The sequence below is a fragment of the Lampris incognitus genome, chromosome 15, assembly GCF_029633865.1.
Source record: "Lampris incognitus isolate fLamInc1 chromosome 15, fLamInc1.hap2, whole genome shotgun sequence".
Taxonomy (NCBI): domain Eukaryota; kingdom Metazoa; phylum Chordata; class Actinopteri; order Lampriformes; family Lampridae; genus Lampris; species Lampris incognitus.
In genome coordinates this window covers 43193439-43210938 of record NC_079225.1, presented here as the reverse complement: position 1 = coordinate 43210938, position 17500 = coordinate 43193439, and positions in this window count along the sequence as shown.

Sequence of the window (17500 nt, the reverse complement as noted above, 5' to 3'; positions counted from 1 at the left end):
ATGTGACTGAGACCTTTATCTACCTAAACTATAAAGGGTAACAGGACTTTTTTCTCTAATTACATCTGTTTCACAAGTGTAATTTATTGTATTTTAATAAGAGATCTCGCTCCCGTTTGCATTGTTAAAAGTTACTGCATAAGAATTCTGTTGTTACATATATCTGAAAGTTACTGAATACATATTCTGTTTTGTTACATATATCTGAAAGTTACTGAATACATATTCTGTTTTGTTACATATATCTGAAAGTTACTGAATACATATTCTGTTTTGTTACATATATCTGAAAGTTACTGCATAAGAATTCTGTTTTGTTAACTATATCTAAGTTACAACTGAAAGCTCTTATTTTTGCCCCAAAGTGAATAAATGCTATAATGCAATTTAAAATGCAGTTTCTACTGTTTCTATCAAATTTCAACCCCCCTCCCCCAAGATCAGGTGGAGGGGTCCTCAGGGTAGATCAAAAATACGCAGGGGGTCCAGCACCCCAAAAAGGTTGAGAACCACTGGTCTAGGAGAACGAACGCCAGCCAGGATGACTGTCGCACCTGCCGGTCTGCATGGGCTAGCAGTTAGCTTAGCCTGCCCCGCTTCCGCGTCCTGTCGGACCGCCCTCGGTGTTTCCTCTTCGGGCGCAGCTCCATGCAGGGCCGTGGTCCTGGGGCCCACCGGACGCAGCAGACCAGGCTCCCCCAGCCGATCCAACGCCAGCTCTCCCAGCCAGACACCCTCGACCCACCTCCCTGCACTCCACACGACGACGACAAAAACGCAGACGTACATGGCGAAAAGTTTTCATCATGGGACTCATAGCACACGGGTTTCTACTCCACCTCCTTTCTCCACCCACCCCCCCTCTGTTTTTCTGCCCAATTGTACCTGGCCAATCGCCCCACTCTTCCGAGCCATCCCGGGCGCTTCTCCACCCCTTCTGATGAACCAGGGAGGACTGGAGACTACCACATGCCTCCTCCGATACATGTGGAGTCACCAGCCGCTTCTTTTCACCCGACAGTGAGGAGTTTCACCAGGGGGATGTAGCGCGTGGGAGGATCACGCTATTCCCCCCTCCCCCCCGAACAGGCGCCACGACCGACCGACCAGAGGAGGCGCTAGCGCAGCGACCAGGACACATACCCACATCCGGCTTCCCACCCGCAGACACGGCCAATTGTGTCTGTAGAGACTCCCTACCAAGCCGGAGGTATCACGGGGATTCGAACCGGCGATCCCCATGTTGGTAGGCAACGGAATAGACCGCCCCTCCACCTCCTTTCTTAAAAAAGAACAAGAGCGGTTCCGTGTCCTTTTTGTGTTCTGTGTTCCAGCTGAAAACTGACGTTTCTCTCTCTTCTTTTAATGCAAGCGGACTCAAAAGACCGTTAAGCGCAAAGCTGTTCTGCTGTTCTGTCAGAGGCGGAAGACTACCTGCATACTCCTTCAACAGACCCGCTGATCCACAGATGCTGGGTTTTGGACTCGGCGACGGGGCTGGCAAATCCTTTCTAATCATGGTCCAAACCGCCCTGCAGGAGCAGCCGCGTGTTTCAACGGATGTCCTGGCAGAGTCCAAATGGACAAGGCAGACAGGGACAGCCATTGGGTAGGTAGTGTAACCGGTTATTTTCTTGCCCGGTGCGGGATTCGATACGGGGTGTACTGCACCACAAGGCGACATCACTAACCGCTCGGTTAGTGATGTCGCCTTGTGGTGCAGTACACCCCGTATCGAATCCCGCACCGGGCAAGAAAACAACCGGTTACAGTTGTAATAACATCAAAATAGTGCTGATGGTTAGAAACGTTTAGCAGCTGGACAGCTGTGGAGGTAAGAACGCTGCACGAGATCGGGGGTTTGGGACGAGTCCCCAGGAAGGGTCTTTGGCTTAGGCTCCTAACTTTAAACAAGCTAACTACCTCTCAGATGTCCGTGGCTTTGGATCAAAACGTCTGCTGTAATTGCACATGGTAAAAACGATGACAGTAGTTAGCCCCAATCCGAAATGGGAATTCTTAGAATTCCCTGTCAGAAAACATTCGATCACCTTGAATGAGGGGAAGGAAGGCAGGCCAAACAAAGCTGGTTAAAGAATTACTTTTATGTATTGGCGAGTTCAGCTGCGGTGCAAAGGACAAAGAAAGAACCTCGGTTACATGATCTTTATCTCAGCAAAGCACGCGGAGAACATAAAAACGCGTCATACTTCTGTAATTTAAAAAATATATATATAGACCGGGGGGGGGGGGGTGTGATTTGTAGTCTCACAATAAACAGGGAAGAATAAACAGAACCCAAACGAATTTTACGGCGACCCTTATACGTCCTCATATCCCGAACAAAACGCTACGTTAGTTTTGGATAAAATAAACGATATGTATATGATTCCCGTGGCTGATGAGACTTGCAGAGATACTCCCTGTGAGGAAGCTCTGAGTTTGACTGCGTCATTCAAAAGACTGCTCACCGGCTCCAGGTGGAACCAGGGAACTTTTAAAACCGTTTCTGGGGAGAATTTAAAATGTTAAAAAGAAACTCAGGGATTCGGATAACCAAATATTGAGACGCTAGGGAGAAGACTAATGTTCAAAATACTGTAAGAAGAGACTAAACAATTGGTGGCAAAGAGATATGACACTGTTTGGAAGAACGCCGCGAACAAGAAATGGAAACCGTAGCAAGGCTGGTGTACCCTGGATGCTCCTTAGCTAAATCTCATAAGATTATCAAAGAAGTTAGCCAACTACATTTTAATCTCATTTGGAAAAATAAGCATCATTTCATCAGAAAGGGATATTTGCTCAAAAATGATTAGGGTTAGGGTTTAGGGGTTAGGGTTTAGGGTTAGGGGTTAGGGTTTAGGGTTTAGGGTTAGGGTTAGGGTTAGAGTTAGGGTTAGGGGTTAGGGTTTAGGGTTAGTGGTTAGGGTTCAGGGGTTAGGGTTAGGGTTTAAGGTTAGGGTTAGGGTTTAGGGTTAGGGTTTAGGGGTTAGGGTTAGGGTTATTTCGAATTCAGGATTTCGAAATCATGAACGGAGTATTAGAAATTTAATGGCTTCAATCTTTTCTAAGGAATAGTAAAGAGGTGTGGTTCTCGGTACCTTCACTTTTGTTCAATAAACTGGGAGGTGGAGTTTTTGTTAATATGTGATTTTTGAAATAAATACATTTCCGGTTAAACCCTTCAACACAAAAGAAGTGTATTCTTCAAATGAATTCATCAGAACAAGGTTTAAACTCGATGTAGGCAATTGCCATTTATGCAGGACAAACGTAGAACCAACAGAGCAGCTGTTTTATGCTTGTGACATCACTCAGAACTTATGGAAATCCTTGCATGATTGACTGAGCTCCAAAACCACAAATATAGATTTCCTCTCTTTCAAAAGTATCCAGTTAGGAGTAATCATGGAGAGCAAGCATATTGAATTTATCATCATAACAAAATACTATATACATAAACGTCACTTTGACCCCCCCCCCATTGTGAAATGCACTAAAAAGGAATGTTCCCTATTAAACAAGTGTATAAGTGGCGACCCCTGTAAAACAGGGAAAAGCTGACGGAAGAAGAAACAAGCGTATAAAAAAGGTCAGAAGTGCCCATGCCAGGAAACCCTGTACACGTGTGTCTGAATAGAATCTACTCTAGCCACCTTGCTCCGTTCCTTATTCTTATTTAATTGTTATGTTAATGGCTCATCTTTCTCCACTTTTATATTCAAAACCTTGTTTGTTTGTTTTTTAAAAAATAACTATTTTGATATTATTTCATAGGGTTAGGGTTAGGGTTTCCCCTAACCCTAACCCTAAGCTATTGATGGTTACACGTGCTCTATTACATGAATTGAAAATCCTTTCGTAGGTGGGGTGGTTCTTGTTTGGACAGGACGCCTTATTTGAATTGGGGTTTTTTTTTGGTTTTTTTTACAAGAAAAATGTGCAGAACAAGTTTGGGAATAAATACAAAATGAAGGATGGAAATGAATTAACAATGGTGGAAATGATGGTACAGTACATTTGCGTGAATGTAATATAAAAAGATATCAGAATAATGACAAATAAGAGACTAAATGTTTCACAAATCAAAAAGCACAAAAAATAAAACAAATGTGGTAATTTGAAAGGCGCACAAGACCTCACTTGATAACCTCACTTGAACTGAACAGTATTGAGTTTGTCACTCTACTTATAAGTTCTGTGCGTTAAAAATAAAGTTGTTTAGTAAATATATATATTTGTTTGTTTATATATATATATATATATATATATATATATATATATATATATTAGAGGAACCCCGCTACAATGTAGCGGTTTGGTTCTCCACCCGTCTAAATCTCCCTCTTCTTCATCCTGCCAGCTAACCGCCTTCCCCCCTGCCCCTAAACCCCCCGCACTCCAACTCCCTCCCCCCAAATGCTCAGAATCATCTGAAATGCCGAGAAAAGTGGTTTTTAGCCATTTTTAGAAAATGCATATTTTGCATAATTATGCATAATTTTTATAATTATTTTAATGTTCTGCTATTTTTCTGGTCCTCTCTGGAACAATACCTACCACCTCCAAAAAAAATGAGGATCATAAGTGCATTTTTGCAAAAATGCATTTATTTTGCATAATGCCAAAACATTTCTAAGTCCCAGAAATTTTTTTTATATCAATCAAAGATGCTCAGAATCACCTGAAATGCCGAGAAACGTGGTTTTTAGCCATTTTTAGAAAAATGCATATTTTGCATATTTATGCATAATTAATTATGCATAATTTTGATGTTCTGCTATTTTTTATAGGGGCCCCCGATCATCCCCAATAACCTCCAAAAAGAATCAAGGCCACAAGTGCTTTAGTTTGGCCGTTTATAGACTCTCACACAGACACACACACCACACCACACACACACTGTGACAATACAGGAGGAAATATATATATAGATAGATAGATAGATAGATAGATAGATAGATAGATAGATAGATAGATAGATAGATAGATAGATAGATAGATAGATAGATAGATAGATAGATAGATACCGTGTGTATGTGTATATATATATATATAAAACCGGACATCCGCGTTGACTGCGTTTCCGTATCAAGCCGGAGAGAGAGAGAGAGAGAGAGAGAGAGAGAGAGAGAGAGAGACAGAGACAGAGAGAGACACACACACACAGAGAGAGAGGGAGAGAGAGAGAGGGAGACAGAGAGAGAGGGAGAGAGACAGAGAGAGAGACGGAGAGAGAGGGAGAGAGAGAGAGAGAGAGAGAGAGAGAGAGAGAGAGAGAGAGAGAGAGAGAGAGAGAGAGAGAGAGAGAGAGAGAGAGAGGGAGAGAGAGAGACAGAGAGAGAGACGGAGAGAGAGAGAGAGAGAGAGAGGAGTGTTGTTGGTTGGTCAGTTAACCTACTTTTTGGTTTTAGTGTGGACAGTTGTTTTGGTTGTAGTGTGGACAGTTGTTTTGGTTTTAGTGTGGACAGTTGTTTTGGTTTTAGTGTGGACAGTTTTGGTTTTAGTGTGGACAGTTGTTTTGGTTTTAGTGTGGACAGTTGTTTTGGTTTTAGTGTGGACAGTTTTGGTTTGAGTGTGGACAGTTGTTTTTGGTTTTAGTGTGGACAGTTGTTTTGGTTTTAGTGTGGACAGTTGTTTTTGGTTTTAGTGTGGACAATTGTTTTGGTTTTAGTGTGGACAGTTTTGGTTTTAGTGTGGACAGTTGTTTTGGTTTTAGTGTGGACAGTTGTTTTTGGTTTTAGTGTGGACAATTGTTTTGGTTTTAGTGTGGACAGTTTTGGTTTTAGTGTGGACAGTTGTTTTGGTTTTAGTGTGGACAATTGTTTTGGTTTTAGTGTGGACAGTTTTGGTTTTAGTGTGGACAGTTGTTTTGGTTTTAGTGTGGACAGTTGTTTTTGGTTTTAGTGTGGACAGTTGTTTTGGTTTTAGTGTGGACAGTTTTGGTTTTAGTGTGGACGGTTGTTTTGGTTTTAGTGTGGACAGTTGTTTTGGTTTTAGTGTGGACAGTTGTTTTGGTTTTAGTGTGGACAGTTGTTTTGGGTTTAGTGTGGACAGTTGTTTTGGTTTTAGTGTGGACAGTTGTTTTGGTTTTAGTGTGGACAGTTGTTTTGGTTTTAGTGTGGACAGTTGTTTTGGTTTTAGTGTGGACAGTTTTGGTTTTAGTGTGGACCCCCATAGGTCGTTTGTACGAGCAGCTTATTACGACCTATAGTTACGTTTTAAAGTTAGGCGCCCTCTAGCGGCCGCGCTGCCAATAGCAGGCTTAGTTACTACAGTAGACGGCGAAACAACACAAAAACGCGCTGACTACGTCTTCTATTGTTCTCAACTTGTTTTACCACTACTTACCCGCTACTTGCCTTTACTAGCCTGTCTATGGGGCGTTGTAAAAAGGATGTCGACAAATAGATAAATACCCACAATGCACAGCGGTGAAAAGTATCTGTGGCACATCTCCTGCCGCCGGTAGGGGCGCTAATTCGGGATTCGCTCCTGTCAGGGTCGTATTAGAGGGTTCAGAATTTCAGAATCAGAATCAGAATCAGAATCAGAATCAGAATCAGAATACTTTATTCATCCCCGCGGGGAAATTGGGTAAGTTTTTGGTGGAAGACAGTCTCAGCTACGTCCCTATACTGAGTTGGCTGGGTATCAATAGGGGATCTCCTAGAGAGTTTGTTTCATTGAAAGAGAAGGGGACTGGGGACTGGGGGGGGGGGTCCTAATATGGCCATGTACCTAGCAACCGCACAGAAGCTGTTATATATGATGTGGTTTGTAGCTATTATTTGTGTGGTTTAAAGATACGCCCGTTCTTCTCCTTTTTCAGACAGAACTCACCTGGTGTGAATCACCAGGGTCAAGTCAGCTCCACTCGACTGGGAGGTGCAGACACCAAGAACAAGCCTACGCCGCACGGAGCGCACTCGAAATTCACCCATACTTCTTCTCTGTCTTTTGTTTTCAGAGAAAAATAAAGAAACAGAAGAAGTACGAAGAAGTACTCACTCCAACACACTCACTCCAACACACTCACTCCAACAGACTCACAAACACACTCACTCCACCACACTCACTCCAACACACACAAACACACTCACTTCAACACACTCACTCCAACACACACAAACACACTCACTTCAACACACTCACTCCAACACACTCACTCCAACACACTCACTTCAACACACTCACTCCAACACACTCACTCCAACACACTCACAAACACACTCACAACAACACACTCACTCCAACACACTCACAAACACACTCACTTCAACACACTCACTCCACCACACTCACTCCAACAGACTCACTCCAACAGACTCACAAACACACTCACTTCAACACACTCACTCCGACACACTCACTCCAACACACTCACTCCGACACACTCACTCCAACACACTCACTCCAACGCACTCACAAACACACTCACTTCAACACACTCACTCCAACACACTCACTTCAACACACTCACTTCAACACACTCACAAACACACTCACTCCAACACACTCACTTCAACACACTCACTCCAACACACTCACAAACACACTCACTTCAACACACTCACTCCACCACACTCACTCCAACGCACTCACAAACACACTCACTTCAACACACTCACTCCAACACACTCACTCCAACACACTCACTCCAACACACTCACTCCAACGCACTCACAAACACACTCACTTCAACACACTCACTCCAACACACTCACTCCAACGCACTCACTCCAACACACTCACAAACACACTCACTCCAACACACTCACTCCAACACACTCACAAACACACTCACTTCAACACACTCACTCCAACACACTCACTCCAACACACTCACTCCAACACACTCACAAACACACTCACTTCAACACACTCACTCCAACACACTCACTCCAACGCACTCACAAACAAACTCACTTCAACACACTCACTCCAACACACTCACTCCAACACACTCACTCCAACACACTCACTCCAACACACTCACTCCAACGCACTCACAAACAAACTCACTTCAACACACTCACTCCAACACACTCACTCCAACACACTCACTCCAACACACTCACTCCAACACACTCACAAACACACTCACTCCAACACACTCACAAACACACTCACTTCAACACACTCACTCCAACACACTCACAAACACACTCACTTCAACACACTCACTCCAACACACTCACAAACACACTCACTCCAACACACTCACAAACACACTCACTTCAGTCATGATGTGAATAAATGCAATGCTGCACGTGTTGGACTGAAACCAGAAGGAATTATTTGTATTTGGTGTGTGTGTGTGTGTGTGGGAGAGAGAGAGAGAGAGAGAGAGAGAGAGAGAGAGAGAGAGAGAGAGAGAGAGAGAGAGAGTATGCTAGCATTTGCTGAAGAGTAAACTTGCAACGTATACATGCAAACTGTATCAGTAACAAGTGAATGACAATGGTACAAGCATATCTCTGTCGTTGTGATATCTAATAATACTACTACTACTAATACTACTCCTACTACTCCTACTACTACTACTTTCGGCTGCTCCCTTTAGGGGGCGCCACAGCGGATCATCCGTTTCCATCTCTTCCTGTCCTCTGCATCTTCCTCTGTCACACCAGCCACCTGCATGTCCTCCCTCACCACATCCATAAACCTCCTCTTTGGCCTTCCTCTTCTCCTCTTCCCTGGCAGCTCCATATTCAGCATCCTTCTCCCAGTATACCCAGCATCTCTCCTCCACACATGTCCACACCATCTCAGTCTTGTCTCTCTTGCTTTGTCTCCAAACCGTCCAACCTGAGCGGTCCCTCTAATGTACTCGTTCCTAATCCTGTCCTTCTTCATCACTCCCAATGAAAATCTTATCATCTTCATCTCTGCCACCTTCAGCTCCACCTCCTGTCTTTTCATCAGTGCCACTGTCTCCAAACCATACAACATAGCTGGTCTCACCACCATCTTGTAAACCTTCCCTTTAACTCTTGCTGGTACCCTTCTGTCACAAATCACTGCTGACACTCTTCTCCACCCACTCCACCCTGCCTGCACTCTCTTCTCCACCCACTCCACCCTGCCTGCACTCTCTTCTTCACCTCTCTCCTGCACTCCCCGTTACTTTGGACAGCTGACCCCAAGTATATAAACTCATCCACCTTCCTCACCTCTACTCCTTGCATCCTCACCATTCCACTGTCCTCCCTCTCATTCCTGCATAGGTATTCCGTCTTGCTCCTTCTGACTTTCATTCCTCTTCTCTCCAGTGCATACCTCCACCTCTCCAGGCTCTCCTCCACCTGCAACCTACTCTCGCAACCTACTCCACGGAGACTCCTGCCTGGTCTCGTCCGTCAACCTGTCCATCACCTCTGCAAACAAGAAAGGGCTCAGAGCCGGTCCTTGATGATCTGTCACAACCTTTCCATCCCGGCCAGAACTGCTGAGACCATCCCCGTCCAGCCGTCGTAAAGAAAGGAAAACCTATGAAAGAACCACGTTATAAAAGGAAGCGCTTCACGTCATCCTTTCCCTGGGGTGAATCACGTGTTTCTCTGGTATATTTCCCCGAAATTTGTCCCGGCATGTTCCCATCTTGAAGTAAAAATCCACCAGCTGCACACCTCTCCCATTAGCGCCCATTTCCTCTCCTTTGTGGCGCGGTACTTCCGGGTATTGTCTCGAGCCGGGTAGCTCAGGAGATCAGCGCGCCGGTTGCCCCCCCCCCCCGGAGACCAGGGGTTCAAGTCCCCGTTGGGACGAGTCTTCAGTAAGAGTCCGTGGCTGAGACTTCTAATGCTGTACAAGGCAAACACCTTTCAGGTGTACGTACGTCGCTTTTGGATAAAAGCGTCTGCTAAACAAAATCCTATAATACTGTAACGTGCGTGGATAAGAAGACACGCTGGCCGCTAGGTGGCGGGTCTGACCCTTTAGTCGAGCGGTTAGCGACGCCTCCTGCGGTGCGGGCGACACGGGTTCGCGTCCCGGCCGCGGCAGTTTGTGTGGTTGCGTTGTCCCCCGAATTCGCTACGATACTTCTACTTGTAATACCATCACTGCTACCAGTAGTGCTGCCCCCCCCCCCCCTCACCAGCCCTCAGTGTCAGTGCTGGTGGCCAGCAAGTGGTCTGATCAGGGCGTGAAGAGACTCAGCAGGAAGCCATCCAGTGAACAAGACACACGTGCGTGCAATACAGGACACCGTCACCAACGGCACCGCCCGCCCAACTCAGTTCTGCTGGGCTGCTGGGCAGAAGTGCCGTCTGAGAGACCGAGGCGGAAGACATTTTGGATAGTTCGCTGTAGGACATTTTGGGATTCACAGATGAATCACGAGCACTGCGTGACTACTACTGAATATAATACTACCGTTACTGCTGAACACGCTAAAAGTACTATAGTACTACTACAGACACGCGTGCTGTAATAACAGCTAGTACTACAGCAATAGGTATTGACAACTAGTGCCACAAACCACTGCCATGTTACCCATTATTCCCGCACCTCCTATGCAGTTTTACTGAGTCAGTACAGCAACTGTGTATTTCTGCATACTTGCAGATGGGTCAAAGTTCGAGCTCTAAAACTTTGGTGCAAATGCAGACAGAGACATTTCTTCCCGAGACGACAACATGCGTTGTGCTCATGTGACGTTTTGGTCACATGGTTTTTCCACAGAGGGTTTATCAGTTGGACATTCAAACGCGATCAAAGACCAAGTTGTAGTAAAAGCCAAAGGTCTACAGAGGAGTGCTACAGTGACGTAAAACACTGTGGCTGACAGACACAGTGGGAAGCACGCACGCACACGCACACGCACACGCACAGAGACAGAGACAGACCTGCTGGTTCCTGCAGAGGACAGGGGGGATGGAGAAGGAGTAACCAGCCCTTGCTCCTTCCAAAGCCACTGACATCTTTCCTCAGCGTAGCATCCTGCCTGCAGCGGCCGGCGGGCAAGGCCCCCGGATGGATGCCGCGTACGGCACGCCCACACGTACCTACGGCACCAGGTATGTGGAGGTGTGTTTCGGCGGGCGGACTGTCGCTCGATCGATGCTGTCTCTTTGGCTACATACCCGCCGTGCACACTGGGAGGTGCAGGGACGCTCAAACATGCTCGCCGCCTTAGACGCGTATCAACGACCGCTCGCAGAGTTCCCTGACCTCACCACGCCTACGTTCTCGTCAGCGGTGGCTAAGCACGGCGTGGAGCACCATATTGCCACCGACCACCCCCCCCCCCAGTCTACGCACGTGCTCGGCGCCTCGACTCTGCTAAGCTCGCGATCGTCAGGGAGGAGTTTGCCACCATGGAACGCCGCTCGGACAGCCCGTGGGCCTCCCCCCTGCACATGGTTTCTAAGGCTGGGCGGACTTCTCCACCCACCTGGCGGGGGCCACCATCTTTTCCAAAGTAGATTCGGTGCGGGGCTACCACCAGGTACCGGTCCACCCTCGGGACGTGCCCAAGACAGCGGTCATCACGCCATTTGGACTCTTTGAGTTCCTGAGGATGCCCTTCGGCCTCAAGGGGGCAGCGCAGACGTTCCACCGGCTGATGGACTCTGAGCTACGGGATATGCCGTTCGTGTCTGTTTACGTGGATGACATTCTCGTGGCCAGCGCGGCTGCGGAGGAGCACCTGACGCACCTCCGGAGTTGTTCGAGCGGCTCAGTGCACATGGACTCATAGTCAGCCAGCCAAGTGCCAGTTTGGCCTGTCGTCCATCGACTTCGTCTCCTCGCAGGGAGCCGTTCCGCTTCCTGCCAGAGTAGACGCCGTCACCAGTTTTCCACTCCCCCGCAACCCTGAAGACCCTGCAGGAGTTCCTGGGCATCGTGAACGTTTATAACAGGTTCATTCCCCGCGCAGCTCACCGCATGCGGCCCTTGTACGAGGCCCTGCGGGGCAAGGAAGCCAAGGGCGAGGTAGACTGGTCCCCGGGGATGGACGAAGCTTTCGATGACGCCGAGGCTGCGCTGGCCAATGCCACTTTGCTAGCGCACCCGTCCCCCACTGCCCCGATTGCCCTCACGACCGACGCCTCTGACTATGCGGTCGGGGGCGGTGTGCGAGCAGTGGGTGGGCGGCTCCTGGAAGCCCCTTGTCTTCTTTAGCAAACAGCTTAAGGACAACGAGAGGAAGTACAGCACTTTCGACCGGGAGCTCCTGGGTCTCTTCCTTGCCACCCGACACTTCAGGTTCCTGTTGGAAGGCCGCCGTTTCACCACCTTTGTCGACCACAAGCTGCTGACATTTTCCATGGCCAAGACCTCCGAGCCGTGGTCCGGGCACCAACAGTGTCAGCTCTCTGCCATCTCGGAGTTTACCACGGACATCCGGCACGTGGCTGGCAAGGACAACTTGGTTGCTGACTGCCTCTCCTGGGCAGTTGCAGGGTCGGTTCACTTGGGACTCGATTACGCTGCCATGGCTGCAGACCAAGCCGCTGATGCGGACATCCAGGCCTATCGGACGGCCGCTACGGGGCTGCGGTTGGAGGATGTGGTGTTTGACAGCGCCAACGCCACGCCTGCGGCGCTGTGTTTTTGACCTTATCCATGGCCTTTCCCACCCGGGTGTGAAGGCATCCACTAAGCTGGTGGGGGCCAAGTTCGTGTGGCCCGGCCTTAGGAAGGACGTCAAGACCTGGGTTGACTCCTGCGTGGTGTGTCAGCGTTCCAAAGTACACCGTCATACCAAAGCCCCCTGGGCGCCATTCCTGGTGCCCGAGAAGCGTTTCGTCCATGTAAATGTGGACCTGGTGGGCCCCCTGCCTCCCTCCCACGGGTTCACTCACCTTATCACCACAGTGGACAGGACCACCAGATGGCCGGAAGCGGTTCCCCTGTCATCGACCACGTCTACTGAGGTGGTCCGGGCGTTCTGCCAGTTCGGTGTACTTTTTCTTCTTTCTCTCGAAGGTAGCCTCCCTCCATTCCCTCTTCCCATGGAACACTCACTTCAGCCATAATGACCGTCCGAGTATAGGTGGACCAGAGCACGATATCTGGCCAAAGGGAGGTTGTGGTGATCTTTTGTTGGAACTTCAACTGATGGTCAAGGTCAACTGTTATGCTCCACTTGCCTCCAGGTGACAGGAGGGACCACTCTCTCATGTAGCTGTGCTGTGCCTAACCCCCTTCCCTGACAAACTGAATCAGCCACTGTGATATTACCAGGATGGCCCTATTTACTTCCAGCATGTGTGCCTCTTGGATTTCATGGCACCGTCTGTACTGGCCCTGGGTCAGTGCTGCTTTGCAGTCAGAAAGGCTGTGCTGCAAGCTTGAGTGTTAGGAGTCACAGAGTTGGCAGGTCTCCTTTGAGCCATACCAGAGGTTCAGGTTCCAGGGACTGGGAAGGGTATCATACGTGGCCCTGATAAGGAAGCTTAGCGTTGCTTGGTCATCCTCTACATATCCATCCATGTAACAGCCCTTTTGATCACAGCCTCCCAGTTTGTCCAGCTCCCTTGTTGCCTTTGGCTCACAGCTCTGATTTTATAGCTCTCCTCTTCCATCTTCACAACTTCAGATATCACAAGATCTTTCCTTTCCTTTGTGGCTTTGGACCACAACTTGGGTGCTGTTTCCCACCCAAAACCGGCCATGCCTGGCTGCAGCAATCCAACAATCTCCTCGGGTTTCAGTCAATTGATGGCCTGGTCTACTGTTACCATTGTATTCCACTTGTGTCCTGTATGAACTTGGGTCTTGGTGTTTTGGACAGATAGGTCAGGTGAGTCTCTCAGCTTGAACACAAGCCTCACCTTCTCCTGTTTGTAGCACAAGCTAATGGATTTCAGTTGAAGCTTCAAGGTGTTTCTCCCAAACAGTGCCGTGTTGGAAAGACATCGAGGAAGACCCAGCCATTTACACATATAGTTGTTGGCTTTTGCGTCCATGTTCAGAGCTGTTGTTGTGGTGATATCACAGAACTTCAGGGGCAACATCAGATGTTAGTATAGAGTGAACAGGTAACACCAGACCTTGACATTCCCTGGTAGGAAGCTTTGGTCACTCTTGCTCAGACCATCGGAGAACTGGGATGTGACAGAGGCAGCAATGTTTTTGTTGCACAGGTCGGCGTGTAAAGCCTTCCAAGGCTTCACACAGGTTGGTCCACCAAACACGGGATTTTCTTGCTATTGACTGAGAAACAGATGTTGTCGTTCCTGAATCCTTTCCAGATTGAGAGACTGCGGGACTTAACAGGTTTTGTTTTCATCCGGGCCCATGTTAGCAGCTCCTCAAGCCCTTTCAGGAGTCTGGAGGTGCATGCTGCTGTCTAAAGGAGGGTGGTGACATCATCCATGTTGCTCTGTAGGGCCAGGAGTCGCTGACCTGACTGGGATCTGACTCCTCGGACCATCTGTCTTCCTCCAAATAGGATGATCTATCTAAGGTAACATGCTTTTATGGCATTCTTAGGGCTGGATATACACCATGTTCTTTCAGTGTTGCTTTGGTAAGCTTGGCCGCTGAGCATGAGTGGATATTTCTGTACAGGAAATGGGAAACAGGAAGCGGAGTCACAGTGTTGTGTTATTAGAAGGAAACAATTTCATGTTAACAAGTCAATTTAAAACCAGTTGAATTGTTTTTCATATGTCATTCCTTGACAAGGTGAGAGCAGAGCTCAGTAGGCCAAATTATATTCTATTCAATTGCTAATACACCAGCTTTCAAACAAATCCTATTTTATGCTAAATATCCAGCAGTAAATGTCCAGATAACGCAGGTTCTGTCCTACTTTATTTCACTTTAATCTACTTTTCTCTTCTACTCTGTTCTGTTCATTTCGCTTGCTGTCGTAGTGGTGCGTACATCGGCAGGTCCAACTCCCTGGCGATGTGGATTTGTTTGATGAAGACGTCCATCTGGTTTTCTCTTTCCCGGCCAGTGGGGGCGCACCACGGGGTGCGGGGATCATGGATAACAACAAAGGTCCCGTTTAGTTATCAGGTATTGGAAATGGAGTTTTTTGTATGTATCATTAGTCTTTCATGGGCACTTAGCTAGTGACTATTAAGTGACTACTTAGCTCGGCCAAATTGTGTCTGGGTGACGTCATCACAATGCAATCGTGACAGCTCGCATTCCTGACATTCCTCTCTCGCTGTAGTTCGTAGAGTCGTAATATTGCAGGCAAAAACAGGTTTAATAGTGTACTCTTTTTAGCTACATTATATACAATACATGCGCAGGGTCACCTTTTATATTCGAGTTGCAAGTGTTTATATCTGGGTATGTTTTTCGAAAAGCACGAAACAGCACACTTCGAACGTTCAACTACTGGTTGATCACCTTGTTAGCTAGCTAGTGTAAACCAGTGGTTCTCAACCTTTTTGGGGTCCTGGACCCCCTGCGTATTTTTGATCTGCCCTGAGGACCCCTCCACCTGATCTTGGGGGAGGGGGGTTGCAATTTGATAGAAACAGTAGAAACTGCATTTTAAATTGCATTATAGCATTTATTCACTCTTTGGGGCAAAAATAAGAGCTTTCAGTTGTAACTTAGATATAGTTAACAAAACAGAATTCTTATGCAGTAACTTTCAGATATATGTAACAACACAGAATATGTATTCAGTAACTTTCAGATATATGTGACAAAACAGAATATGTATTCAGTAACTTTCAGATATATGTAACAAAACAGAATATGTATTCAGTAACTTTCAGATATATGTAACTAAACAGAATATGTATTGAGTAACTTTCAGATATATGTAACTAAACAGAATATGTATTCAGTAACTTTCAGATATATGTGACAAAACAGAATATGTATTCAGTAACTTTCAGATATATGTAACAAAACAGAATATGTATTCAGTAACTTTCAGATATATGTAACAAAACAGAATATGTATTCAGTAACTTTCAGATATGTGTAACAAAACAGAATATGTATTCAGTAACTTTCAGATATATGTAACACAACAGAATATGTATTCAGTAACTTTCAGATATATGTAACAACAGAATTTTTATGCAGTAACTTTTAACAATGCAAACGTGAGCGAGATCTCTTATTAAAATACAATAAATAACACTTGTGAAACAGATATAATTAGAGAAAAAAAGTCCTGTTACCCTTTATAGTTTAGGTAGATAAAGGTCTCAGTCACATTTGAGTAAAATAATGCTATTTCTATAAATGTCATAGGATCTTTTTTTTAAAGAAATTTTGTTTTCACGGACCCCTTGCAATTACACAACGGACCACTAGGGGTCCGCGGACCCCCGGTTGAGAAACACTGGTGTAAACTAGTAATAACACACGTTAGCCCCTAGCTAACGGGTCTGACTCTTTAGCCGAGCGGTTAGTGACGTCGCCTTGCGGTGCAGTACACCCCATATCGAATCCCGCACCGGGCAAGAAAATAACCGCTTACACTAGCTAGCAAACTAGCTAAATAGCCAGCTAGCATTATGTAGCGTGGACGACGTTTTCAATGAACATGTTCTTTAAACCTATATTCCATTAAAATGAAACGTCCAATGTTTGCTATTTATGTTTAGGACATCAGCGACAAGCTAGCTAGGTAGCTAGCGACCCCCAAAAAAGGGTCACGAAATGTTGTTTTAGACAACCGGACTTTGCGATGACGTCACCGGGACACAGTTTGGCCTGCGAGAACCAGCAGAGTCTGGGGTGCGGGTTTAGATAGAAGACCTGACCATGACGCGCTCTGAAACGTTTTGTCAGCTCCCCGCAGAGCACCAACCGGCCCGGACAAACAGACATTCCTCAACAAATAGGATCTACCGGGCCCCGTGGTACTAGAGGTGGCCAGCGAGAGAGAAGAAGAAGGAAGAATGCGTGTGTGTGCGTGTGCGTGCGTGTGTGTGCGTGTGTGAGGCGCTTATGACTTAAAGAATTTATTCTAACAAGGGTTGATAGTAAGGTTATGAGGGGAGTTAGAATTTTAACAAGTTTAATCTGCCTCCGTTTAGCAGAAGCTACTTCAAGGCTACGCTGTGTTACAAACAGAGATCCTGTGTGCGTGTGTGTGTGTGCGTGTGTGTGTGTGAGATCCTGTGTGCGTGTGCGTGTGTGTGCGTGTGTGGATGAGTGTTTGAGAGAGAGAGACCCAGAGAGCAAGAGACAGAGACAGACAGAGAGAGAGAAAGTACAAAAAGTCCAAGACCACACTCAGACACACTCAGACACACACACACACACACACACCTAGCTCTCCAAGTCTCTATACAGAGACAGGAGCCAGACTGGCAGAGGGGTTCTGCCGTTTCACATTCCACACTCGTAGTCCTCAGTAATATATAACATAACAACATATAACATAATAATGTATAACATAATAACATAATAACGTAATAATATATAACATAACAAAATAACGTATAACATAATAACATAATATATAACATAACATATAACATAATAATGTATAACATAACAACATATAACATAATAATGTATAACATAATAACATAATAACGTAATAATATAT